This window comes from Lithobates pipiens, unplaced genomic scaffold (genome assembly GCF_037356315.1).
Source record: "Lithobates pipiens isolate NorthernLeopardFrog02 unplaced genomic scaffold, aLitPip1_a1.2 Scaffold_10, whole genome shotgun sequence".
Lineage (NCBI taxonomy): Eukaryota > Metazoa > Chordata > Amphibia > Anura > Ranidae > Lithobates > Lithobates pipiens.
Window position 1 is genome coordinate 100518097 of NW_027507686.1, and position 27563 is coordinate 100545659.

At 46.6% G+C, this 27563-nt stretch overlaps 11 pseudogenes; all 11 read right to left on the bottom strand.

Moving 5' to 3' along the window:
• Positions 1-22178: 22178 nt before the first annotated feature.
• Positions 22179-22297, bottom strand: LOC143953649 (5S ribosomal RNA; annotated as a pseudogene).
• A 317-nt stretch (positions 22298-22614) lies between these two features.
• Positions 22615-22733, bottom strand: LOC143950830 (5S ribosomal RNA; annotated as a pseudogene).
• Positions 22734-23268: 535 nt separating this feature from the next.
• On the bottom strand, positions 23269-23387 carry LOC143955374 (5S ribosomal RNA; annotated as a pseudogene).
• A 537-nt stretch (positions 23388-23924) lies between these two features.
• On the bottom strand, positions 23925-24043 carry LOC143951108 (5S ribosomal RNA; annotated as a pseudogene).
• Positions 24044-24364: 321 nt separating this feature from the next.
• On the bottom strand, positions 24365-24483 carry LOC143951383 (5S ribosomal RNA; annotated as a pseudogene).
• Positions 24484-24581: 98 nt separating this feature from the next.
• Positions 24582-24701, bottom strand: LOC143946398 (5S ribosomal RNA; annotated as a pseudogene).
• A 100-nt stretch (positions 24702-24801) lies between these two features.
• Positions 24802-24920, bottom strand: LOC143946718 (5S ribosomal RNA; annotated as a pseudogene).
• A 321-nt stretch (positions 24921-25241) lies between these two features.
• LOC143955381 (5S ribosomal RNA) lies at positions 25242-25360 on the bottom strand (annotated as a pseudogene).
• Positions 25361-25460: 100 nt separating this feature from the next.
• LOC143948133 (5S ribosomal RNA) lies at positions 25461-25579 on the bottom strand (annotated as a pseudogene).
• Positions 25580-26553: 974 nt separating this feature from the next.
• Positions 26554-26672, bottom strand: LOC143945923 (5S ribosomal RNA; annotated as a pseudogene).
• Positions 26673-27237: 565 nt separating this feature from the next.
• LOC143954915 (5S ribosomal RNA) lies at positions 27238-27356 on the bottom strand (annotated as a pseudogene).
• Positions 27357-27563: the final 207 nt, after the last annotated feature.

Sequence of the window (27563 nt, forward strand, 5' to 3'; positions counted from 1 at the left end):
GGGAAGATGAGCCGCCCTGGTCTGTACATGAAAGAACCTGCAGCTAAGGGGTTGGGGCCATCATCCCTTCTTACAATGGGAGATGCCATTGGCATGACAGCCCCATGTCCTGTCAAGTGGTGCCCCTCCGACAATGTCGTCGGGGTATATGTGGAGCATCCAGGGGGAGGAAGGGACCACCCAAACAGTGAGGGGTAAAGCCTCCTCCAGGATGATAGCGCTGTCTTGTACAGTTGGTTAATTAGACAAGTCATCCAGTGTGTTCCTGTGAGCAGCGGAAGGAAAGGTTGGTAAGGATTATGAATGGGTGGGGGCAAGGGAGTCCATAAAACTGCCACCAGATGACCGGGGCAGAGAGGGAAAGGGGATGAAAATCAGATCTAGTAGATGTGGGGGGGGGGTGAGTAGTGTCCCTTATATTACTCACGTTGGCCATCCCTTAAAGCTGAGCGCTCTGCATACCCAGGAAGTTCTTCTGTATAATCTAGCCTATCTGTATACATTAGCCTGTCTTTTGTACACATTAGCCTCTCTGTACCAACTAGCCGGCCCTCTGTATACTCTAGTCCGTCTGTATACACTAGAGAGGCTTGGTTACACAGACGGCTAAAAAAGGGTTTAAGAGGCTTGTGAATGCAGAAGACGGGCTAGTTTATACAGAGAGGCTAAAGTGTACAAAACACAGGCTAGTGTATACAGATAGGCTAGATTAATACAGAAGAACGTCTTGGGTATGCAGAGATGGAGGCTAAGGTATACAGAGAGAGAGGCTAGAGTACGCATACTTGCTAGTGTATGCAGACGGACTAGTGTATACAGAAGACCTTTCTAGTTTATACAGAGAGGCTAATGTGTACAAAAGACAGGCTAGTGTATACAAATAGGCTAGATGATAGATAAGAACGTGCTGGGTATGCAGAGATGGAACCTAGGGTATACAGAGAGGCTAGTGTATGCAGACTTGCTAGTGTATACAGACGGACTAGTGTATACAGTAGACCAGCTAGTTTATACAGGGAGGCTAATGTCTATAGAAGACCGGCTAGTGTATACAGATAGGATAGATAATAGAGAAGAACGTCCTGGGTATGCAGAGATGGAGGCTAGGGTATACAGAGAGAGAGGCTGGGTTACAAAGAGAGGCTAGTGTATGCAGACTTGCTAGTGTATGCAGGCGGACTAGTATATACAGAGAGGCTTGGGTATACAGAGAGATAATGTATAAAGAGATGCTAGTGTGTACAAAAGACAACCAAGAGTAGACAGTGAGGCTCGTGCGCGGAAGCCGCGGAACGGCTACAGAGAGGCTAATTTGTACAAAAGACAGGCTAGTGTATACAGATAGGCTAGATTATACAGAGGAAGGTCCTGGGTATGCACAGATGGAGGCTAGGGTACCCAGAGAGAGACTGTGTTACACAGAGTGGCTAGAGTATGCAGTATACACTAATACGTCTGTATACACTAGCAAGTCTGTGTAACCAAGCCTCTCTAGTGTATACAGACGGACTAGAGTATACAGAGGACCGGCTAGTTTATACAGAGAGGCTAATGAGTACAAAAGACAGGCTAGTGTATACAGATAGGATAGATAATAGAGCCTAGTTTATACAAAAGAATGGCTAGTGTATACAGAGAGGCTAGATGATAGATAAGAACGTGCTGGGTATGCAGAGAGGCTAGTGTATGCAGACTTGCTAGTGTATACAGACGGACTAGTGTATACAGTAGACCAGCTAGTTTATACAGGGAGGCTAATGTCTACAGAAGACCGGCTAGTGTATACAGATAGGATAGATAATAGAGCCTAGTGTATACAGAAGAATGGCTAGTGTATACAGAGAGGCTAATGTGTACAGATAGGCTTGTGTATACAGAAGACAGTCTGGGGAATTCAGTGAGGCTATTGTATGCAGAGAGGCTGGGACAACGAAACTATTTGTAAAAAAGAAGGCAGGCTAGTGTATATAGATTATGGGCACGGAGAGATTAATGTATACAGAAAAGCTAGCGTGTAAAGAAGACAGGACTTTATTTTTTGCTAATGCAACTACTTCTGAATCATGTAAAGCGCTTTTTTCATTCATGCTTTTTTCATTCTTTGGTGCTGTTAAAAGGTCAGTGGTGTGTTGTCAGTGGTGATATCAATGTGACAGTTAATGTGGAGAACTACAAATATGCAAAATAGAGCAAAAGAGTGCTAAGTTTATTTTGTTAAGTCATTGACTGATAGACGTTAAGTAATTGGCCGTTATTGGTTTGGCAGTACATTGTTTTTTTTGTTCTGCTAGCACTGAGAAGACTGATATTAGATGAGTGATCTACACATTACGTTTACTTTTGCAGAGAGATACCGGCTAATATCTTAATATGTGCTGCGTGTAAGGTAGAAATAAGATGATTTTGTGTGAGTTGGTTTACCAGGATTTAGAGATAGTAATGTGTTTATTCTAATAATAAATATAGCAAAATTACTCAGATTAATATTGAGACAGTATATACAGGTCGGGTTTAAGTGGAAGTACACGAAATAACAGCAACGACGTGTTTAGGTTTTTATCAATCAGGTTCATTACGTGTCTTTAATCATGTAGTGAATATACCCCAAATAGAGCATAAGGATGAGAAAGGATAATAACTGGCATTAGAAATGTGAATGTGAATTAGAGATGAAATGTCAATCCCCATTGGTTACTTGCAGGTAACTATTAATACAGTTAACACGGCTACGTACAGCAAAGTGTGAGCTAAGCAGCAAAATATTACTTAATATTGCAGAGATTAAGTATTGCAGTTAAAAAGAGATCAACAAGTTATCCCGGTAGCACAGAGTGGACTGATATTAGATGAGTGATCGTTGTAGTACAAATTCAGTTTCCTATAGCAGAGAGATACCAGATAAAGGTGAGAAGAGCAATTAAACTGTTCACATCGGTAGCATTGTATTACTCCTAATATGTGCGGCGTGTAAAGAAGCAATAAGATTGTTTTGTATTATCTTAAAATTTGCAGAATACGTAATAAAGGTGAGTAGGTAACCTGGATTTAGACATAGCAAACTCTATAATCGAATTTAGCAAAATTAGAAAGGATAATATTGAGACAGTATATACAGGTCGAGTTTAAGTGGAAATATACAAAGTATCTAGCTTACCTTTACATTGTTCAATAGAGCGTTGCAAAGTGATACCAAGGTAGAATGTCGGAATAGCAATTAGATGAGATGATTGCTGTAATCATGAAATATCAGCAACGACGTGACTAGGTTTCTATCTTTTTTCAGGATCCTTACGTGTCTTTAAGGATGAGAAAGTGTAATAACTGGCAAAGTATGACATGGCAAAGAGACAAATTGCATTAGAGATGTGAGATAGACTTGAAATGTCAATCCCCATTGGTTACTTACATGTAACCATTAATACAGTTAACGTGGCTACATACAGCAAAGCGTGAGCTAAGCAGCTAAAGGGTATACATTGTTTAAGAGTCAATTGTTGTAGCTTGAAAATTCCAACGTGTAAATCGTTCCATAAATTTTGTTACGCACGAAGACGGCTTACACTGACTGTTTTCCGTTTCTAATGGTTATCGGCATATCAGTAACCCTGAACATTAATAGTGATAGACATTAGGATGTATGCTTGATGTGAATGTAAAATAGTTGCATTATGTGTTATTAAATGTAATCAAGCTTTATTGCTATCCTTTGCTACTGCAACCACTACTACATCAAGTAAACCGTCCCACTGCTTTTCTCACATTTTGCTGCTGTTAAAAAATATATTGCCAGTGTTATGTGTTACAAAAAGTTATCAGTGTGACAGTTAATGTGGAGAAGAAGTAATACACAAAATAGAGTCAGAAAGAGAATCCCATTTCATAGAGGTAACGAGAGATGGATGCATTACTCTTAATGTGCAGTGTGTAAAACGTTTTTAAAAGATGGTTTTGTGTGAATTTTGCGTTAACGTAAAATTAGCTGTAGACATTGTAACTATGGTTAGGTTTACAACGATTTAGAGATAGTAATCTCTATAATAGAATAATAAGTATAGCAAAACAAATTAGGAAAATATTGAGGCAGTATATATATATGTCGAGATAAAGTGAATACACAAAAGGGATCAAGGGATAGTTGCAAAGTATCATTAAGGCAGAATGTCGGAATAGCAATGAGATTAGATGGTTGCAACATAACACGAAATATGAGCACGGCTAAAATACAGAAAAACAGTACATTATTTAAGAGTACAGTAGAATATAGTATAAATTATTTAAGATTAAATTGATTTAGCTTGAAAAAATCTAAGTTTAAATCGTTGAGTAAATCGTTGAGAAAATCGTAAATTTATCAGATGTGTCATCTCGTCTGATTGATGAGATTATTAATCAATGAGATTATGATTAATTTGACAGTTCCATTATACGGTCCTTTTCCACTAGTATAATCGTAATCTAATATCAGTAAATGTTAAAATTGTATGATGGTTTACATTAGTATGTGGCATTGATATGGATTTTAAAGCGGTACATTAATTTTCTGAAGCATATGGCAGAAAGACGGCTTACACTGCTTTTCTCAGATTTTGCTGCGGTAAAAAGGAATGTTTTGTCACTGTGTTTTAACTGTGACAGTTAGGGTGGAGAAAAAGAAGTAATACAGAAAAGAGAGTCAAACAGTGAAATAAAAACGTTTATTTGCTTGTGTCATGACAGCTGATACTGGTTGAGCAATAAAACTGTTTTATTAAGATGTAAGACTAGTTTTATTCGCTATATATATGCTTTTCAGAGAGTTGTATAATATAGGCGACCAATAGGACATTTAAATGGCTTAATGTTGCAGGGAGGAAGTATCGCTGTTTCAACGGTAGGAGATTGAAAGCTTAGCTTGAGCATGGCCGAAAATTGTTTCGTTAGTCTAAATTTAAAGGATAAGTCGGTACCATTGAGAAAGCTTATATTAGACTAGTTGATCTTTGCATTACACAATTCTATTATTATTATTATTATTACAATCCTAGTGCAGAGAGATACTCAGTTAAAGTCAGAGATACTCAGTTAATGTCAGAAAAGCCATAAAACTGTTTAGCGAGCGATATTTACATTGCTCTTCGTATGTACAGCTTGTCTGGTAGCAAATGGATAGTTTTGTGAAAATTTTGCATTACCGTACAATTAGCGGTAGACCTCATCAAAGTGAATAGATTTAACCGGATTTTGAGATAGTATTTCTAATAATAAATAAAGCAAAATAAGTCAGAATGGTGTGTGGTCAGTGGTTATATCAATGTGACAGTTGATGTGGAGAATTACAAATATGCAAAATAGAGCACTAGAACAATAGTCTCTCTGTATAAACTAACACCTCTGTATACACCAGCCTGTCTTCTGTACCCACTAGACTCTCTGTATACTACTGTATACTTCTGTATACAGTCTGTAGTCTTTGATTTATACCCAAGCCTGTTTTATGTACACACTAGTTTCTCTATATGCACTGTCCTATCTGTATACACTAACATCTTGGTATATACTAGCCTCTCTTTAAACTAGCCTCTCTGTGTATACTCAAGCCTATCTGCATACATGAGTCTGTATTCTGTATTCACTAGCCTTTCTTCTGTATGCTGTAGTCTTCTATATATACCAGCTTCTCTGTACACCCTTGCATTTCTGTAATAAAGCATCAAGCATACATCCTAATGTCTATCACTATTAATGTTCAGGGTTACTGTTACATTATGCCGATAACCAGTAGAAACGGAAAACAGTCTCTGCTATAGGAAACTGAATTTGTACTACAACGATCACTCATCTAATATCAGTCCAATCAGTGCTACCGGGATAACTTTTACATTTTAGAGTAATGAAATGATTTCTCAGTCATTTTGAGGCTACTAACGCTTCAAATCTCTTTTCAACTTCAATACTTAATCTCTGTAATATTAAGTAATATTTAGCTGCTTAGCTCACACTTTTCTGTACGTAGCCGTGTTAACTGTATTAATGGTTACCTGTAAGTAACCAATGGGGATTGACATTTCATCTCTAATTCACTTTCACATTTCTAATGCAGTTTGTCTTTTTGCCATGTCATCCTCTGCCAGTTATTATCCTTTCTCATTCTCATGCTATATGTGGGGGATATTCACTACATGATTAAAGACACGTAATGAACCTGATTGATAAAAACCTACACACGTCGTTGCTGTTATTTCGTGTATTTCCACTTAAACCCGACCTGTATATCTGTCTCAATATTAATCTGAGTAATTTTGCTATATTTATTATTAGAATAAACACATTACTATCTCTAAATCCTGGTAAACCAACTCACACAAAACCATCTTATTTCTACCTTACACGCAGCACATATTAAGATATTAGCCGGTATCTCTGCAATAGTATCACTCATCTAACATCTTCTCAGTGCTACCAGAACAACAAAAAACAATGTACTGCCAAACCAATAATGGCCAATCACTTAACGTCTATCAGTCAATGACTTAACAAAATAAACTTAGCACTTTTTTGCTCTATTTTGTATATTTGTAGTTCTCCACATTAACTGTCACATTGATATCACCACTGACAACACACCACTGAACTTTTAACAGCACCAAAGAATGAAAAAAGCACTGTAACGCTTTACATGATTCAGAAGTAGTTGCATTAGCAAAAAATAAAGTCATGTCTTCTTTACACGCTAGCCTTTCTGTATACAATAATCTCTCCGTGCCCATAATCTATATACACTAGCCTGCCTTCTTTTTACAATAGTCTCGGTGTCCCAGCCTCTCTGCATACACTAGCCTCACTGAATTCCCCAGACTGTCTTCTGTATACACAAGCCTATCTGTACACACTAGCCTCTCTGTATACACTAGGCTCAGGGGAATAACATTAGCCTATCTGTATTACCTTGTTTGACTTTTCTGTTTTCTGTTTCTTTTCTAGGCTGTACTTCGCCGTATACCCGAACCATTCTTATTACCCCAGCCTCATTCCAATTATAATAGCCTCACTGTATACCCCAGGCGGTCTAGCTTGTCTTTTATACACCTAGTCTCTCGGTATACCCAGGTCTCGTGTATACGTCTTTATACACTAGCCTCTCTGTGTACCCTATCCTCTCTGTATAATCTTGCCTCTCATTATACCCCAGCCTGTATTCTGTTTACCCAATTTTGTCGTTTATATAAACTAGCCTGTCTACTGTATAACCTAGCTTCTCTTTATACCCCAGCCTCACTGTCAGCTTGTCTCTGTACACTAGCCTCTCTGTTTTCCCTAGTCTCTCTGTATAAAATAGCCTCTCTGTATACACTAGTCTGTCTGTATACTCTAGCAAGTCTGCATACACTAGCCTCTCTGTGTAAAAAAGCCTCTACCTCTGTTTAACCTTCCTGTCTTGTGTACACATTAGCCTCTCTGAATAAACTAGCCGGTCTTCTGTATACACTATTCCGTCTGTATACACTAGCAAGTCTGTGTAACTCAGCCTCTCTCTCTGTATACCCTAGCCTCCATATCTGCATACCCAGGAAGTTTTTCTGTATAATCTAGCCTATCTGTATAAACTAACCTGTCTTTTGTACAAATTAGCCTCTCTGTAGCCGTTCCTCTGTATGCACGAGCCTCACTGTCTACTCTTGGTTGTCTTTTGTATACACTAGCATCTCTTTATACATTATCTAGTCTTAACTAGTCCGTCTGTATACACTAGCAAGTCTGCATACACTAGCCTTTGTGTAACCCAGCCTCTCTCTCTGTATACCCTAGCCTCCATCTCTGCATACCCAGGACTTTCTTATCTATAATCTAGCCTATTTGTATAAACTAGCCTGTCTTTTGTACACATTAGCCTCTCTGTATAAACTAGAAAGGTCTTCTGTATACACTAGTCCGTCTGTATACACTAGCAAGTATGCATACTCTAGCCTCTCTCTCTGTATACCTTAGCCTCCATCTCTGCATACCTAGGACGTTGTTCTGTATAATCTAGCCTATCTATATACACTAGCCTGTGTTTTGTACACTTTAGCCTCTCTGTATAAACAAGCCCGTCTTCTGCATTCACGAGCCTCTCTGTATACCCTTTTTTTTTTTTTGCAAATCTTTTTATTAAGATTTAGGCAGTAAACAACAGCAAGCAAACTAACAAACAAAAAAGAACACATACATTGGTCACGACTACAGTTACAGGCGTGGTGTATACAGAGTTGTAATACAAGACAGTTTGGTACATACAGAATATGACGGAGAGTCTAAGGCACCTCATTGGCCACAGATAGCTGACTCCATGTGCAGCAGGACAACTTGGAGTTAAAACATGCTACTCAGACAAACAACATTTCCACTGGTGCAGTTTCCAGTTTACTAGCAAAAGGTAACTTGTTAAGTAGGTTGCGGGTCAGAGGCTGTGGAGGCGTCGGCCAGCCAGCTGGACCAGACCTTGTCATATTTTTGCGGGCAACCCCTATTAACATAGCAGTCTTTGTAAAGAGGCATGCTGCCGTTGACCAATTTTTTCCACAGGGAGAGAGGAGGAGGAGTTGGCTTACGCCAGCTGAGGGCTATGACCTTGCGGGCATAGAACAGGAGAAGCCCAACCAGGGTGCGTCGCGCCACAGTGGGAATAATATGATCTATCAGGCCCAGTATGCAAATTTCTATGGAGGGCTGGAGCGATATGGAGGTGGCCTGTGCAATGACCCTCAGTATCTCCTTCCAATAGTCGACAATGGCCGGGCAGGTCCAAAAAATATCAGTGAAGTCCCCCGGTATTGTCCCACAACGCCAACACCCCGGGGGGGAAGCGGGGTTCATTTTGTGCAATCTATATGGGGTGAAATATGCTCGGTGGACCATCTTAAACTGTATTAGCCGGTCTCTCAGGGAGACCAGGGATCTGAAAGGGAAGTCCCACATGTCATCCCAATCATCATTATCAATGGTGGGAATGTCACGCACCCATTTGTCTCTGAGTTTTCCCAAGGTAGGGAGCTAGGTCGTTATCAAATGGGAGTAAAGTTTCGAGGTGGGCTTATTTTCACATCTGGACGTGAGGAGGTCCGGACTGGACAACCTGGGGGGGAGACCCGGAGAACTGGCATCTGAAGGCATGGGAGAGTTGTAGATATCTAAAAAAATGCGGGACGTTGAAGTCAGAAATCAACTTGGGGAATGGGGCCAGCGATTGGTCGGAAATTATTTGGTCCGCTGTTTTAACGTTAAACTTAGTCCAAGCATGGGGTTCAGGTAGTTTGTAAAACTGCTCTAGGGTGAGGTTCAACCACAAGGGGGCAGCTGGAGAAAGTGCATTGGCAGGGTATTTTTCAAGTTTAAGTCCTGCCCCCCATGCACGCAACGTGGTGCGCATGGAGGGGGTCAGCGGGTATGTTGCTTTTGGGCCACGATACAGTAAAAATTTCAGCGCTTCCAGTGACTTCACCACCGCCGCCTCAACCAAGGTGGCAGGGTTCGTCCTATCAGGAGTGAGCCACCAAGCCGCAGTAACCAGCTGGGTGGCTAAAAAATATTTGTACAGGTCAGGGCACGCCAGTCCTCCCTGGGAGGACTGACGCGTAAGCGTTTACCATCCATACCTGGGGGACTGGCCCCCCCAGATAAAGGAGGTAAAAAGGCTATGCAGTCGGGAGAAAAATGATTTAGGGATCCATTGTGGGGATTGGCGAAGTAGGTAGAGAAATTTGGGCAGGATTTTCATTTTTATCAGGTTTATCCGCCCTAGCAATGATAGGGGTAGAGATTCCCATGCCTTCAGTCGCAGCCGTGTCTCCTGAACCACTGGGGATAGATTCAGAGGTAAGAAGTCCGAAGCCTCGAGACCACCACCCCAAGGTACTTGAAGCTCTCCACCCACTGTAGAGGTATATCGGGGGGGGGGGGGGGGCGGTGTCACTGGCTGCTGGGTCTATAGGGAACAGAAGTGATTTTGACCAGTTAACCTTAAGGCCCGTGATCGTGGAGAATGAGTTCAGAATTTGTAATGCCCCTCTGAGAGAGGAGTCTGCGTCGTTAAGGAAGAGAAGGAGGTCGCCCGCATACAGGGTGACCCTCTCCTCCAGCCAGCCAACACGCAGGCCCCTAATGTGCAGGGAGGTACGTAAGGCCTCCGCCAGGGGTTCCATTGCGATGGCGAACAGGGCCGGAGAAAGAGGGCAGCCCTGTCTCGTGCCCCTGGACAGAGGGAAGGACCGTGAGAGACCCCCCCCCAGCTTAATGGCTGATGTGGGGTGCTGGTAGAGCGTCTGTAACCACGCAATAAATACCAAGGGGAACCCCATTCTACGGAGGACTTCCCACAGAAAAGGCCACTCCACAGTGTCGAAGGCCTTCTCTATGTCCAGGGAGGCCACCACCCGGGAACCCTCATTGAAGTGTTGTGCATGGATGTTGGTAAACAGGCGTCTTAAGTTGATGTCAGTGGCTCTATTAGGCATAAAACCGGTCTGCCATTTCTTGGTTTATTTCACGAACATATTAAAGCAGCCTCTGAGTTGGGGGAAGTGGCAGAAATGATGGTGTAGCAGAAAGCGACATTCTTCTCCACACCTTAAGGTTGTACCATCCTACTCTTTTATGTTTGCCCCTGAGTGCGTGCAGGCTTCCCCCCTCCCCCCCCCCCTTTTTTTTTTTTTTTTTCTTTCTCTCTTTCCTTCTCTCCCCTCTTCTACCTCCAATCCTTTGCCTACCCCCTCCCTTCACCTATCCCACACTTAGTCATTCCTGAGAATATGGAAACGTGCATCTCACTGTGTAAAATACGGAAACCGGATACATTTCTATATTAAGTACGTCTGAAGAACTCTAAGGTGATAGCTTATCAGGAGTAGTTTAGGTAGTGTACTCTATACCATGATACTATTTACTCTTTACCTGTCACCATTAGACCGGGCTTCTTTGAAAGTTGTCTGGGGAAGATATTCCAACTACGTAAAGAGATTAGACTTACCCCTCCCCGAGTACCACACACGATCTGGCTACACCACACCTACTAAGTAATTGAGGTCTGTTTTTTTTTTTTTTTTCTCGATTGTGCATGTAAGTGTTCATTTGTTAACTTTGATAACTGTTCATGTTATTTGTTGCTTTACGGCCTCTAGATATGTGTTTCCGTAAGATATGATGGAATGTCCTGTACTTTCTTGTATGCCTATGTTACTTCCCTTGTTTCCCCCAATAAAATGTTTTAAAAAAAAAAAATAAAAAAAATAAAACCGGTCTGGTCCGTCTCTATCACAGATGGCAGTAGGGGCTGTAGTCTCGTAGTGAGCAATTTGGTAAGGATTTTGAAGTCTGCATTTAGGAGGGCGATAGGCCTATATGAGGCGCAGGATGTGGGGTCCTTAGGGGCTTTATGGATTAGTATTATGTGTGCATGGCTCATGGAGGTGGGAAGGGTGCCCTCTGCCAGACAGTGAGTATAGAGCTGGGCCAGCTGGGGGGCAAGAAGGGCCCCGTGGGTTTTGTAGAACTCCATAGGGAGACCATCTGGACCCGGGGATTTTCCTGCAGGAAAGGAGCAAATTGCCCTCTGTACCTCCTCCGGGGTAATGGGCTTCACCAAATTTTTTCTCTCGGCGTCCGAGAGCCAGCCGAGTGCCAGGGGGTCCAGCCAAGGCGCCAGGTCCTGTGGCATGAGATCCGAGGGAAGCACAGAGGTATAAAGGGAACCATAGTATTGCCGAAATGCGTCCAATATGTCTGGGAGAGAGGAGACCGATTCACCCGAAGGGGACACCACACCCTAGTATCACCGTCATGGGCAGGTCGTGTTGAGCTAACATTGCCAGGAGGCGACCGTTCCGGTCCCCCTGCTCGAAAAATCTTTGCTTATTGCGGTAAAGATCCAGTCTGGTAAGCTCTGTGAGGTGGAGGTGTAATTCTCGTTTCGCCGCATTAAGGGCTTCAAAACTAGAGTCGGTGGGGTCAGCTGTGTAGGCCTCAGTCTGGGTATCTACCTTGCTCTGTAGCTCAGTCGTGGTGGCAGCTTGCTCTCTACGGATCCCAGCTATGGAGGAAATATAATGACCTCTACTGAAGGCCTTGAATGCGTCCCAAGTAACCCCTGGGGAGGAGGACCCTGCATTAATTTGCCAGTATTCGGCAAGGCGGGCGGGATAGTGTTGGTCAAATCGGCGTGGGAGAGCCAGTGGGTTCCCAGGCGCCAAAGGGCTGAGGTTCGGGAAGTGGGGGAGCGGACATTAAGGAGGAGGGGGCAGTGGTCCGACAGCCCGCTGGGCAAATACGTGGCGTCTAGCATGTATGATAGCATGGCTGGATTGGCAAAAGCTAAGTCGATGCGTGAGGACGTTTTATAGGTGGTGGAAAAGCAGGAGTAGGCCCTAGTCGAGGGGTGTTTCCACCTCCAGACCTCCGTCACTCCCATGGCCTGTGCCCAATTGGGTAGGTCTGAGGATCATTGTTTGGGGGGGACCGGCCTGTATAAGTCTGGGGCTAGAATAGCGTTAAAATCGCCCATAAGTAGCAGCCTAGCGGGGCAGTATGGAGTAACCTTTTCCAGGATAGTGTATAAGGTGGATGCTGAAAAGGGAGGAGGCAGGTATACATTTACCACAATATATCTCGTACCCCAAACTGTGAAAACTACTATCACGTATTTGCCCTGAGAGTCGGTGTGAATCTGCTCCACTGCACAGGGAAAGGATTTGCTGATCAGCACCGAGACCCCCCTGGCATAGGTAGAATAGGAGGCATGAAAGGCTCTCTGGATCCACGGCTTCTTTAGTGCCAACAGTTTGCTGCCCATGAGGTGTGTCTCCTGGAGCAGTATCATATGGGGGGAGTGCAATTTAAGATATTTAAACAGAACTGCTCTTTTAAATTTAGAATTGAGCTCCCGGACATTCCAGGATAGGATATTAAAAGAGGACATGTCACGTGTGGCCATCAGATGGTTCCGTTAATATTGCAAGGAGACGCCCATGTGTGTTAATATCATGTACCAAGAGCCGCCTAGACCCAGAGAGCCCATTGTAGAAAGAGTCATGACCAAACATTAACCATACAAACAAAAAAGTAAATACATAGACAAAAAACAAAAGTACCCTTGGTGACCGCCAGGGGTCAACCCTGCCCATATCTGGTGGCATCCCTGGAAACTGGGGAGCGATCAGATCGGGCCTATACCCAAAAAATAACAATTTAACCCCTTAAACTGTGCACGGCAACAGTGCAATGCCGCGTGTAAGAACGTGTAAAAGTCCTCCAGGGGGAAGTCCGCTGCAGGTTAGCAGCAACACTCCGTGCTAACCCGAGTACCTCGAGTGCGACTTAGAGAACAAAAAAAAAGGGAGAAGAAGGGGAACAGAAAACAAAATACAAAACCCCCCCAAAACAAGGGGGAAATATAGCTTCCACGGTGTATTCCAGCCGGGATGGAGAGGTATATCCCAGGCACAGCTACAATCGTCACCGAGACAAGCCAGAAGGGGGGGGAGCAACAACTTATCTTGTAAAGTTCCGTGTGGATAGCTCACTCAACATAGGAGTTCGCAGACATGTAAGGATGATGGGCCGATACTTGGGCCTGAAATAACATAAGAGTTCAGTGTGTCCATTCATGTTCATTGCCTTCCCCCAGTGAGCCCCAGACAACCCCCGGGCCCCCACGATGGAGTAATACACGCCACCTCAGCACTGCCCAGTAAGCCAGGCATCCGCCTCGGCCGGCGTGTCGAAAAATTTGACAGTGCCCTCGTGCTGGACCCGCAGGCGACTAGGATAGAGCATTCCATATTTAATGTTGCGGTCTCGTAGTCTGCGCCGAACATCAGTGAAGGTCTGTCGTCTTCTCTGTAGATCCGGGGAGAAATCGGGGAACAGCATGATGCGTGCATTACCATATTGCAGATTCGGGTGCTTCCTGGCCTCAGCGAGTATGCGATCTCGATCACGGTAGTTGAGGAAACGCACCAGGAAGGCACGTGGGGGTGCACCCGAGATAGGTCGACCCATCGGAACCCGATGAGCACGTTCTGCCACATACGTAGGGGGGATATCGGTCAGACCAAGTAGATCTTTGAAGAAGGTTTCTGCAAAGTCTGCCGGGTGGTCTCCCTCCGATCCTTCAGGAAGGCCCAGGACCAGAACATTGTTACGACGCATTCGGTTTTCGGCATCATCTGACTTCGCCACTAAAGCTTTAATCGTGTTGTGTAGGTCGGTGAGTTGGTCGGCATGTTGTCCCGTTCGATCCTCCACCTCCGAGATCCGGTGTTCAGATTCCGAGAGACGCCCCCGTATTTTATCCAGATCGTTGCGGATAAGGTTGCACTCCTCTGCCAGGTGATCGATCCGTACCAATACAGATGTCCTGCTGCTTTCGATTGCTGCTAAGATCATGTTGGTGTCACCTGTGGGAGGCTGGGGTGAGGAGGGCGTGGGAATGTCAGCCAGGGGACCGTCCTCCATGTCAACCAACAAGGCCTGCAGTTTCTGGAGTAAGGCGGGGTCCCCGCGGGGGGATGGGGCTGCAGCCGGTGTCCTGGGCTGTTGCACAGTCTTTGGAGGCTTCTTTGAAGGCATCATAGGGCTCTCGACCGGCAGCAGATCTCTGTAGCCGGAGCAAAGCAAGAGACGGGGACTGTGGAGACAGGAGGGCCAGCAGTTGGTATTATGGCGTAGTAATATGGCTGCTACGTGCAAGGCTGGCAGTGCGGACAATGTCCTGGTGAATCCAAAAAAAAGGGGGGCGGAGCCTCAGTTGTAGATGTTGCGGGCGGCAGTCCAGCCGGGGGGGCAGCTCTGGTGGCAGTGAGCTACAAGGGGAGGAGTCAGGGGGATCAGGATTGTGCACAGTACGGCTGGGTGGAGCAAGATGGACACTGCACGTGGCACCGGAGTCAGGGAGGAAGGCCACAAAAGGTCTGGAAGTGGAGGCTGATGCCCAGCACTGCGGGCAGGCCAGGGTGTCCTTAGAAGGAGTCCGGAGCAAGTGCAGAGGAGGCAGGAGATCCCCCGGGTGTAGCAAGATGGCCGCCAAGTGTCCGGCCGGAGCCACAGAGCGCTGTGCAGGAGGGCCAAAGCACGGGCTGCAGAGGGGTTATGGCACTGAGGGAGGCTAAGAAGCTGAGAACAGGCCCAGGGTGTCCAGGAGGCTAGGGGTGGATTCCAGGCCGCAGCCGGTTGTACCAAGATGGCTGCCGGACCGGGTGCAGGGCCCAAGACTAGGCCCAGCAAAACAGCGGTTGGAGCAGGAGGATGGAGGGTTGGCAGGGTGGCAGCGATCGTGTCCCAGCAACCGACGCCGGCCGCTGTCCGGCGGCCGGTGGTGTAGGAAAATCCGGTAGGCTGGAGGCTCTACTAGGCCGCACTAGGCCCCACCAGGCCGCGGCCTTGACAGGCGGCACTGGGGGTCCCGCAGGCCACGAGGCCCCACCGGAGGTGCAGGGAAGCTGGCTGGAGGACAAGGGGGGGTCCCTTACCGCACCGCTGGTCCAGGAAAGGAGCTGCTTGCAGAGCACAGGCCTGGAAGATGGCGGCTGCCACTAGCACGCAGGCTCCCAGCCGATCGCGGGTCAGAATCCGCCCAATGGAGCCACGGACTGCAGCAGGCCACGGAGCAGAGCAAGGAGGTAGGGCCTCCGGCCGTTTTAGGGCTTTGAAAAAGAAGGATTGAGAAGGATTGAGTTCAGGATGTCAGGAGTTCTCCACTTAGACGTCCGTCGCCTTTCGCATCCGGACACGCCCCCCTCTGTATACCCTTGGATGTCTTTTGTATACACTAGCTTCTCTTTATACATTAGCTCTCTGTATACCCAAGCCTCTCTATATACACTAGTCCGTCTGTATACACTAGCAAGTCTGCATAAACCACCCTCTCTGTGTAACCCAGCCTCGCTCTCTGTATACCCTAGCCTCCATCTCTGCATACCCAGGGCGTTCTTCTCTATAATCTAGCCTATTTGTATACACTAGCCTTTCTTTTGCACACATTAGCCTCTCTATATAAACTAGCCAGTCTTCTGTATACACTAGTTCGTCTGTATACACTAGCATACTCTAGCCTCTCTCTCTCTGTATACCCTAGCCTCCATCTCTGCATACCCAGGACGTTCTTCTGTATAATCTAGTCTATCTGTATACACTAGCTTGTCTATATATACTAGCCGGTCCTCTGTATACACTAGTACGTCTGTATACACTAGCAAGTCTGTGTAACCAAGCCTGTCTAGTGTATACATACGGACTAGTGTATACAGAGGACCTGCTAGTTGATACAGAGAGGCTAATGTGTACAAAAGACAGGCTAATGTATACAGATAGGCTAGATTATACAGAAGAACGTCCTGGGTATGCAGAGCGCTCAGATTCAAGGAATGGCCGACGTGAGTAATATGAGGGACACTCCTCACCCCCCCACCTACCACCTTTCATCCCCTTTCCCTCTCTGCCCCGGTCATCTGGTGGCAGTTTTATGCACTCCCTGGCCCCCACCCATTCATAATCCTTACCGACCTTTCCTTCCGCTGCTCACAGGAATATACTGGATGACTTGTCTAATTAACTAACTGTACAAGACAGCGCTATCCTCCTGGAGGAGGCTTTACCCCTCACTGTTTGGGTGGTCCCTGCCTCCCCCTGGATGCTCCACATATACCCCGACGACATTGTCGGAGGGGCACCACTTGACAGGACATGGGGCTGTCATGCCAGTGGCATCTCCCATTGGAGGAAGGGATTATGGCCCCAACCCCTTGGCAGCAGGTTCTTTCATGTACAGACCAGTTCCGCTCATCTTCCCTTCTGGAATCTTGACCTTAGAGGGGGGAGTTGCACTTTGGGGGGTCTGAGTGATACCTAGTGCGCTGTACTGGAAGGGCTTGACATTCCCGCATATGTGTCCCCTCCCCCTGGTTGCGCCCCTCTTCCCCCCCCTCTGGCCCCCACCTACTCTTTGCCGACATTGCCTTCTGCAGCTTTTGGGGACACCCTGGATGACTTATTTATTGAGCCTATTGGTACGAGACACTGCTTCCCTCCAGTTTGACTCTGGACCCCCCTGGAGGATTTACCCCTTACTGTTTGGGTGGTCCCAGCCTCCCTCTGGATGCTCTACACAGCCCCCAATGGGGATGCAGGAGAGACACTAATTGGCGGGCCCCAGGACTGCTGCTCGGGTGAAGTCTCCCATTGGATGGAGGGATGGTGGCCCCAGCCCCTTGCCTGCCGGATTTTCCATGCACCGACCAGGGCTGCTCCTCTTTCATCTTGATGTGGTGACCATGGAGGGGAGGAATTGAAATTTATGGGGTCCGGGTGGCTGCTGGTGTGAGTGCGCTAAAGGACTTGACATTTCCGTATGTTTGTCCCCTCTCCCTAGATGCCCCTCCTTCCCTCCCCCCTTCCCCCCCTTCCCTCCTTCCCTTCCCTCCCTCCTTTCCCCCTTCCCTCCCCCATTTCCCTCCCCCTTTTGCCCCTTCCTCCCTTTTTCCCCCCTTCCCTCCCCCTTATCCCCTGGGGTGTGGACGGGGGAGAGGGGGTAAGGAGAGGACAATCTGCCAAAGGGAGAAATGCATTTGTTCGGGGGCTGCATGTGTACTTTTGGGGTATCAGACGGGGGGTGGTGGATCCCATTCTGTGATGCCTTTTCTGTTGTGACGGGCTCCCTCATGCATGCCTACGTTTAGGGCGAGCCGAGGAGACCCCTCAGTGCTGATAGTTATATGCTCTACCTCGGTTTTGATTATACTATTGTTTTTTGGTTCTATGATGTTACTGATTGTCTTTTATTTGCATACCGGTATCAGACGTGACATTTACCACTGCCAGGACTGGGGGGACTGGGATCCGGGGGCTCCCTCTCTGACCTGTCTACCCACCAACCCAAGTAGGACGGCGCTTTAAACCCAGTGTACATCTGGTAAGCGCTATAGCATAATTGTGCTGTTTTAGTATACCCTTCCTGTACTGTTGAGTGCAGACAACCCTTAATTTCTCTCTCCCCCTGGGGTTGAGGTGCCCGGCCTCTTTTTCCCCTTACCTTTCCTTTCATTTGGCCTTCCTTTCTCCTCCTTAGTTCCCGCCATCCATTTCCTATCCAATACCTACCTTGGTTCAACTTTCTTTGCTTTTCTCTGACGTCCACCTCCCCCTCCCTGAGGAGCGATGGCAGACTCAGTCAAGGTCACCTCTCTAAACGTTAAGGGACTGAATTCCCCTGAAAAACGGCTGATCCTCCTGTGAGAACTGAAGACTTCCCGTACTGATGTGGCCTTTATGCAAGAAACACATTTTAATAATACTAGCCTCCCCTTTCTATGGTCGAGATCCTTCCCTAAGGTCTACCACTCTACTAACCCCTCCTCTAAGACCAAGGGAGTCTCCATTCTGATCTCTAGCAGGCTCCCCTGGGTTCTCCAGGATTCTCTGGGGGACCCTGGGGGTCGATATCTTTTTCTTAGGGGCCACATTGGAGAGCTCCTTTTTACATTTGCCACTGTGTACGCTCCCAATGATCACCAAGACACGTTCCTCAGAACTACCCTGCACAGATTATGTGACTTTCGGGAGGGCCAGTTTATATTAGGTGGGTTGACACTTCTGCCTCTTGCTCTTCGCTCCTCATTTCCTCTAGAAAGCGGATTACTAAGTGTTTACTGAATGACCAATTAGTTGATGTCTGGCGTCTGCAACACTCTGGGGAAAGGGACTACTCTTTTTGCTCTTCCCCTCACAAATCATACTTTAGGATAGACTTCTTCTTGATTCCACATGACCAACTGCACTTGGTGAGCTCTTTCTCCATCGGCCATATTACTTGGTCTGACCACGCTCCTGTAGCCCTTACCTACACCCTCTCTAGGAACCCCTCACCTTGGTCTCTCTTCTGGCACCTTAATGAAAGCCTCCTCCAGATACCGGAAGTTTTAGCAGATGTGACCAGGGAATTGGACTTTTATTTCCAAGAAAACTAAACGCAGGACTGCGACTCGGGGATAATTTGGGAGGCTCATAAGTCAGTATTCTGCAGGGTACTTATCAGGCATGGGGCGCGCATCAAACAAACACGGAAGGAACAGCTTGCTAATCTGTTTCGTGAACTTGCCTCTGTGGAAGCGAAACATAAACATGCCCCCTCATGGACCTTAGAGATTGAATTGGGGACACTCCATACCTAGATTACTGACCTACTCCATTATAAAGCGAAAGCGGCACTCCAGTTTTGTCGTAAACTGACGTAGGAGTCAGGGGACAAATGCGGAAAAATCTTAGCCAGGTCGGTAAAGGAGTTGAAATCTGCCTCTTACATACCACAGTTGAGAGATGAGAATGGCCAGAGGGCCTCTACCCCAACCCAAATAGCCGAAGTCTTTGAAAAATTTTACTCTGATCTCTACAACCTGCCCGATTCAGGGTCTGGACAGGACAATATAGACAGATATGTAACCGTTTCTGGTCTACCAACCCTCTCATCGGAATCACGGGAGTACTTGGAGGACCCGATTACACTGGAAGAACTCCAGACGGCCGTGGGACCTCCGAAGGTGGGTAAGCCTCCGGGCCCTGACGGATATACCGCACAATACTATAAGACCTTCCTCCCTATTCTCGGCCCGCGCTTGGTGAATTTATTTAATACTCTGAGCTCGAATGGGGATTTTCCTGAGGATACCCTTAGAGCCCACATCTCGTTGATACCTAAGGTGGGCAAAGACCCGGGCCTATGTGGGAGCTACAGACCCATTTCCCTCCTAAATTCGGTCCTAAAACTATTCTCTAAAATCCTCGCCACGTGATTGGCACAGCACTTGCAGTCCCTTATACAGATTGACCAGTTAGGTTTTATTCCCACCAGGGAAGATAGGGACAACACCATTAGGGTGCTTACCCTGGTCCATAAAGTAAAGTCATCTGGGACCCCTTGTCTTTTCGTGAGTACTGATGCCGAGAAGGCTTTTGATCGGGTCAAATGGACATTCATGTTCTCGGTCCTTCGCCATATAGGTCTGAGTGAACGGATGCTGGCATGGATAAGTAAGATATACTCACGCCCTTCAGCTCAAGTCAAAGCGAATGGGGTGCTCTCATCTCCCCTTGACATCGGGAATGGGACCAGACAGGTTTGCCCCCTGTCACCCCTATTATTCGCATTGTCATTGGAACCCTTTCTCTCCACAATTCGACAAAACTCAGACATAACGGGTACTTTTGAGTGCAAGGTATCTGCCTACGCGTATGACATGCTGTTCTCGCTGACGAATCCCAGAGTTTCCTTGCCAAATCTCCTTCGGGAATTCCAGATATACGGGATACTTCTTGAAATCAGAGGCCATGGGGGTTGCAGTCCCCCCGCAAACGTTACTAGACTTGCAGTCCAATTTTCATTTTAAATGGACCCATATTAGGTACTTACATTCCACCGGACATCGCGCGTACGTTTATGTTGAACGTCCTCCCACCCCTTGTCAGTAAGATCTGCAGTTTGCTTCACGGGTGGCATTCTGGCCTCCATTCCTGGTTCAGGAGATGCAATCTCATTAAAATGAACATACGCCCTAAATTTACCTATCTTTTCCAAGCTCTCCCGATCCAGATTCCAGTCCCATTTTTTAAGCAAGCTCAATCCCTGCTCACTCAATTTAACTGGGCCCAGAAAAATCCCAGACTTAAGCGGTCACAGCTGACATTGTCTAAACAACAGGGAGGGTTGGTTCTCCCTGACTTGCGACGCTACTACCTGGCCTCCCATCTGGGGCGTGTATTGGACTGGCATCGAAACAAACTTTCTAAGCTCTGGGTGCAACTAGAACAATCTCACTCCCGAATTCCGCTAAGAAGCGCCATGTGGTGCTATAAGGATTTACCCACAGAATTGACGTCACATCCCACTATAGGGGCTTCGTTGAAAGTCAGTCACCTGATCGCTACCCAAAACACACTCACGTCTTTGACTTCCCCCTTATTCCCTATATGTGGCCATCCGAACTTTGAACCGGGGACCCACTTAGAAATTCCAACCTAGACCATGCGTCTAAATTCGCCATTGATGGAAAATGGCCTTCTTTTTCAACCCTAAGAGATCCGACAGGGCTTTTCCAACAGCCTTTTTGGAGAGCGCGCAATGACATCATTTTCTCCATTCCATTCCCAATCCTCAAACTTTCGCCCGCCCTCAGATGGAGTTTGAGACTCTATGCAGGAGCGAAGGCCCTTTGGCCCACATTCTCTCTCAAACAGATCACCCACACTTAACCTGTCTGTCCAACTGGGAAAAAGACCTTAATTGCTCGTTTTCCCCAGCACAGAGACAACGCATTATCACTTTGGCTCTCAAAACCTCGCTGTGCACGAAGATACAGGAGACGAATTTTAAACTTCTCACCAGGTGGTATTTGACACCATCAAAGCTGCATAAATGTTTCCCCTCTTCCTCGAACATATGCTGGAGGTGTGGAGAAGAAGAGGGCACGTTGCTCCACATTTTTTGGTCCTGCCCCAGCTTGGTGGACTTCTGGACAGAGATCCGATGCATAACACAAAAATTCACAGACTTCTCCATCCCGGAAGAGGCTGCATTCTTTCTCTTGCACCATTCACAGATTCCCATTAAGAAGTACAAAAAATCAATTTTACAGCATGTGATAAATGTGGCAAAATCCTGCATCCCTCTCTATTGGAAAAAATGTTCCCCCCCCTTTCATTACATTTCAAACAAACCTGGGACATCTGGAATACCTTTATATTCTCGCTGGAAGGATGTCGCCTGCTATCGCCTTAGTGCTCTGAGCTTTCCTTGACTGGCCCCTTGGGCAGTGGCTGCCATCGTGTCTCGTCCCATTTTCTTCTTTCCTGATCTTTCACCCCTTCTCTTTTATGCCTTCCTCCCCTATCTCTCACCCCCTCTTTTGGAAAAAGTGGAAAATTGGCAATGACGGCCCCACACCCCCCTCTGGATGGATTATGCCGGAGGGACCTGGGGTTTGTGTGACCCTGGATCTTGGTACAGTACTTTATCCGTGCCTCGAATCATTATGATTGATGGAAGGCAGACTCACAGTTGCAAATATACCAGTATCAAGTATTGTTCAGCTGCTTTTTGCTTTGTATTTTTCTGTTGCATTATGTACTCGGGGGACCGCCTTCCCCTGTTTGGAGAAAAAATTATATTTGAAAAAATAAAAAGAAGCCTACGACACCTGGTATTCCCAGGTGGTCTCCCATCCAGGCATTAACCAGGCCCGACCCTGCTTAGCCTCCAAGATCAGATGAGAGGGAACAGATTCAGGGTGATGTGGCCGTAGCCAATATCTTCAGGCACTCTCAACTCTCTTGACAAACGCCAAGATGGTCACCTTGGGAACAAGCGGGAAAAAATAGGTCAACGGCAACAACATAAAAAGAAGACTACGGCATCTGGAAATCCCAGGCGGTCTCCCATCCAGGTACTAAACTGGTCCCAACCCTGCTTAGCCTCTGAGATCAGATGATATTGGGCTCTTTCAGGGTGATGTGGCCATAGGAGATTTCTTCAGGCACTCTCAACCCTCTTGACTAACGCCAAGATGATCACCTTGGGAAACAAACAAAAAAAAACAAGTCAACGCCAACAACATAAGAAGAAGTCTACAGCACCTAGTATTCCCAGATGGCCTCCCATCCGGGTATTAACAAGGCCCGACCCTGTTTAGTCTCTGAGATCAGACGAGATCTGGTGCTTTCAGGGTTATGTGGCCATAGGCGAGCTCTTCAGGCACTCTCAACCCTCTTGCCAAACACCAAGATGGTCGCCTTGGTAAACAAACAAAACAAAAACAAGTCAACGCCAACAACATAAAAAGAAGCCTACTGCACCTAGTATTCCCAGGTGGTCTCCAATCCAGGTACTAGCAAGGCCCGACCCTGTTTAGCCTCTGAGATCAGAGGAGATCGGGCGCTTTCAGGGTTTTGTGCCCATAGGCAATCTCTTTGGGCACTCTCAACCCTCTTGACAAATACCAAGATAGTCACCTTGAGATACAAGCGAAAAAAAACAGGTAAATGTCAACAACATAAAGAGAAGAATACGGCACCTGGTATTCTAACGCCATCTCCTATCCAGGTACTAACTAGGCCCAACCCTTCTTAGCCTCCGAGATGAGAAGAGATAGGGCTCTTTCAGAGTGTTGCTGCTGTAAGCGATCTCTTTGGGCACTCTCAAGCCTCTTGACAAATGCCAAGATGGTCACCTTGGGAAACAAGCGAAAAAAACTAATCAACGCCAACAACATAAAAAGAAGCCTACAATAACTGGTATTCCCAGGTGGTCTCCCATCCAGGTACTAACCAGGCCTGACTCTTCTTAGCCTCCAAGATCAGACGAGATTGGGTGCTTTCAGAGTGATGTGGCCATAGGCAATCTCTTCAGGCACTCACAACCCTCTTGACAAACACCAAGATGGTCACCTTGGGAAACAAGCGAAATAAAAACAGGTCAACGCCAACAGCATAAAAAGAAGCCTACGACACCTGGAATTCCCAGGCGGTCTCCCATCCAGGTACTAACAAGGCCTGACTTTTCTTAGCCTCCAACATCAAACGAGATCGGGTGCTTTCAGGGTGATGTGCCCGTAGGCAATCTCTTCTGGCACTTTTAACCCTCTTGACAAACGCCAAGATGGTCACCTTGGGAAACTAACAAAAAAAACAAGTCAACGCCAACAACATAAGAAGAAGTCTACAGCACCTAGTATTCCCAGGTGATCTGCCATCCGGGTATTAACAAGGCCCAGACCCTGTTTAGCCTCTGAGATCAGACAAGATCTGGTGCTTTCAGGGTTATGTGGCCATAGGCGAGCTCTTCAGGCACTCTCAACCCTCTTGACAAAAACCAAGATGGTCAACTTGGTAAACAAACAAAACAAAAACAAGTCAACGCCAACAACATAGAAAGAAGCCTACGGCACCTAGTATTCCCAGGTGGTCTCCAATCCAGGTACTAGCAAGGCCCAACCCTGTTTAGCCTTTGAGATCAGAGGAGATCGGGCGCTTTCAGGGTTATGTGCCCATAGGCAATCTCTTTGTGCACTCTCAACCCTCTTGACAAATGCCAAGATAGTCACCTTGAGATACAAGCGAAAAAAAACAGGTCAATGTCAACAACATAAAAAGAAGAATACGGCACCTGGTATTCCAACGCCATATCCCATCCAGGTACTAACTAGGCCCAACCCTTCTTAGCCTCCGAGATGAGAAGAGATAGGGCTCTTTCAGGGTGTTGCTGCTGTAAGCGATCTCTTTGGGCACTCTCAACCCTCTTGACAAATGCCAAGATGGTCTCCTTGGGAAACAAGCGAAAAAAAACAAACGAATCAACGTCAACAACATAAAAAGAAGCCTACAATAACTGGTATTCCCAGGTGGTCTCCCATCCAGGTACTAACCAGGCCTGACTCTTCTTAGCCTCCAACATCAAACGAGATCGGGTGCTTTCAGGGTGATGTGCCCGTAGGCAATCTCTTCTGGCACTTTTAACCCTCTTGACAAACGCCAAGATGGTCACCTTGGGAAACTAACAAAAAAAACAAGTCAACGCCAACAACATAAGAAGAAGTCTACAGCACCTAGTCTTCCCAGGTGGTCTGCCATCCGGGTATTAACAAGGCCCAGACCCTGTTTAGCCTCTGAGATCAGACGAGATCTGGTGCTTTCAGGGTTATGTGGCCATAGGCGAGCTCTTCAGGCACTCTCAACCCTCTTGACAAACACCAAGATGGTCAACTTGGTAAACAAACAAAACAAAAACAAGTCAACGCCAACAACATAGAAAGAAGCCTACGGCACCTAGTATTCCCAGGTGGTCTCCAATCCAGGTACTAGCAAGGCCCAACCCTGTTTAGCCTCTGAGATCAGAGGAGATCGGGCGCTTTCAGGGTTATGTGCCCATAGGCAATCTCTTTGTGCACTCTCAACCCTCTTGACAAATGCCATGATAGTCACCTTGAGATACAAGCGGAAAAAAACAGGTCAATGTCAACAACATAAAAAGAAGAATACGGCACCTGGTATTCCAACGCCATCTACTATCCAAGTACTAACTAGGCCAAACCCTTCTTAGCCTCCGAGATGAGAAGAGATAGGGCTCTTTCAGGGTGTTGCTGCTGTAAGCGATCTCTTTGGGCACTCTCAACCCTCTTGACAAATGCCAAGATGGTCTCCTTAGGAAACAAGCGAAAAAAAACAAACGAATCAACGTCAACAACATAAAAAGAAGCCTACAATAACTGGTATTCCCAGGTGGTCTCCCATCCAGGTACTAACCAGGCCTGACTCTTCTTAGCCTCCAAGATCAGACGAGATTGGGTGCTTTCAGAGTGATGTGGCCATAGGCAATCTTTTCAGGCACTCTCAACCCTCTTGACAAACACCAAGATGGTCACCTTGGGAAACAAGCGAAATAAAAACAGGTCAACGCCAACAACATTAAAAGAAGCTTACGACACCTGGTATTCCCAGGCGGTCTCCCATCCAGGTACTAACAAGGCCCGACTCTTCTTAGCCTCCAACATCAAACGAGATCGGGTGCTTTTAGGGTGATGTGCCCGTAGGCAATGTCTTCAGGCACTTTCAACCCTCTTGACAAACGCCAAGATGGTCACCTTGGGAAACAAGCAAAAAAAAAATAAGTCAATGCCAACAACTTAAAAAAAAAGCCTATGGCATTGAGAAATCCCAGGCGGTCTCCCACCCAGGTACTAACCAGGTCCCAACCCTGCTTAGCCTCTGAGATCAAATGAGATTGGGCTCTTTCAGGGTGATGCGGCCATAGTAGATTTTTTTCAGGCACGCTCAACCCTCTTGACAAACGCCAAGATGGTCACCTTGGGAAACAAACAAAAAAAACAAGTCAACGCCAACAACATAAAAAGAAGCCTACAACACCTAATATTCCCAGGCGGTCTCCCATCCAGGTATTAACAAGGCGCGAACCTTTCTAGCCTCTGAGATCAGAGGAGATTGGGCACTTTCAGGGTGATGTGCTCATAGGCAATCTCTTTGGGCACTCTCATCCCTCTTGAAAAATGCCAAGATAGTCACCCTGGAAAACAAGCGAAAAAAAACAGGTCAACGCCAACAACATAAAAAGAAGAATACGGCACCTGGTATTCCAAGCCCGTCTCCCATTCAAGTACTAACTAGGCCCAACCCTTCTTAGCCTCCGAGATCAGAAGAGATAGGATGCTTGCAGGGTGATGTGGCTGTAAGCGATCTCTTTAGGCACTCTCAACCCTCTTGACAAATGCCAAGATGATCACTTTGGGAAACAAGCGAAAAAAAACAGGTCAACACCAGCAACATAAAAAGAAGCCTGCGGCATCTGGAAAACCCATGCGGTCTCCCATCCAGGTACAAACCAGGCCCAACCCTGCTTAGCCTCTGAGACCAGACGAGATTGGGCGCTTTCAGGGTGTTGTGCCCATAAGCAATTTCTTTGTGCGCTCTCAACCCTCTTGACAAATGCCAAGATGGTCACCTTGGGAAACAAGGGAAAAAAAATAGGTCAACGCCGACAACATAATGAGAAGCCTACGGCACCTGGTATTCCCAGGCTATCTCCCATCCAGGTACTAACCAGGCCCATCGCTGCTTATCCTCTGAGATCAGATGAGATTGGGCTCTTTCAGGGTGATTTGGCCGTAGGCACTCTCTTTGGGCACTCTGAAGCCTCTTGACAAAGGCCAAGATGGTCACCTTGGGAAACAAGCTAAAAAAAGCAGGTCAAAGCCAACAATATAAAAAAAAGCCTACGGCATCCGGTATTCCCAGGCGATCTCCCAATCAAGACACTAACCAGGCCAGATCCTTCTATGGCACCTGGTCTTCCCAGGCAGTCTCCCATCCAGGTGCTAACCAGGCCTGACGCTGTTTAGCCTCTGAAATCAGACGAGATCGGGTGCTTTCAGGGTTATGTGGCCGTAAGTGTTCTCTTCAAGAAATGCCCAACCCTCTTGACAAACGCCAATATGGTCGCCTTGAGAAACAAGCGAAAAAAAACAGGTCAAAGCCAACAACATAAAAAGAAGCTAGGTACTAACCAGGCCCGACACTGTTTAGCCTCCCAGATCAGATGAGATTGGGCACTTTCAGGGTGATGGGGCCATAGGTGATCTCTTGGGGCACTCTCAACCCTCTTCACAAACGCCAAGATGGTCACCTTGGGAAACAAGTGAAAAAAAAAAACAGGTCAAGGCCAACAACATAAAAAGAAGCCTACGGCACCTGTTATTCCCAGACGTTCTCCCATCCTGGTACTAACCAGGCCCGACACTGCTTAGCCTCTGAGATCAGATGAGATCGGGTGCTTTCAGGGTGATGAGGCCATAGGTGATCTCTTTGGGATCTCTCAACCCTCTTGTTAAACACCAAGATGGTCACCTTGGGAAACAAGTGAAAATAAACAGGTCAATGCCAACAACATAAAAAGAAGCCTACGGGACCTGGTATTCACAGATGGTCTCCCATACAGGTATTAACCAGGCAGTACACTGCTAGGCCTCCGAGATCAGATGAGAGCTTTCAGGGTGATGTGGCCA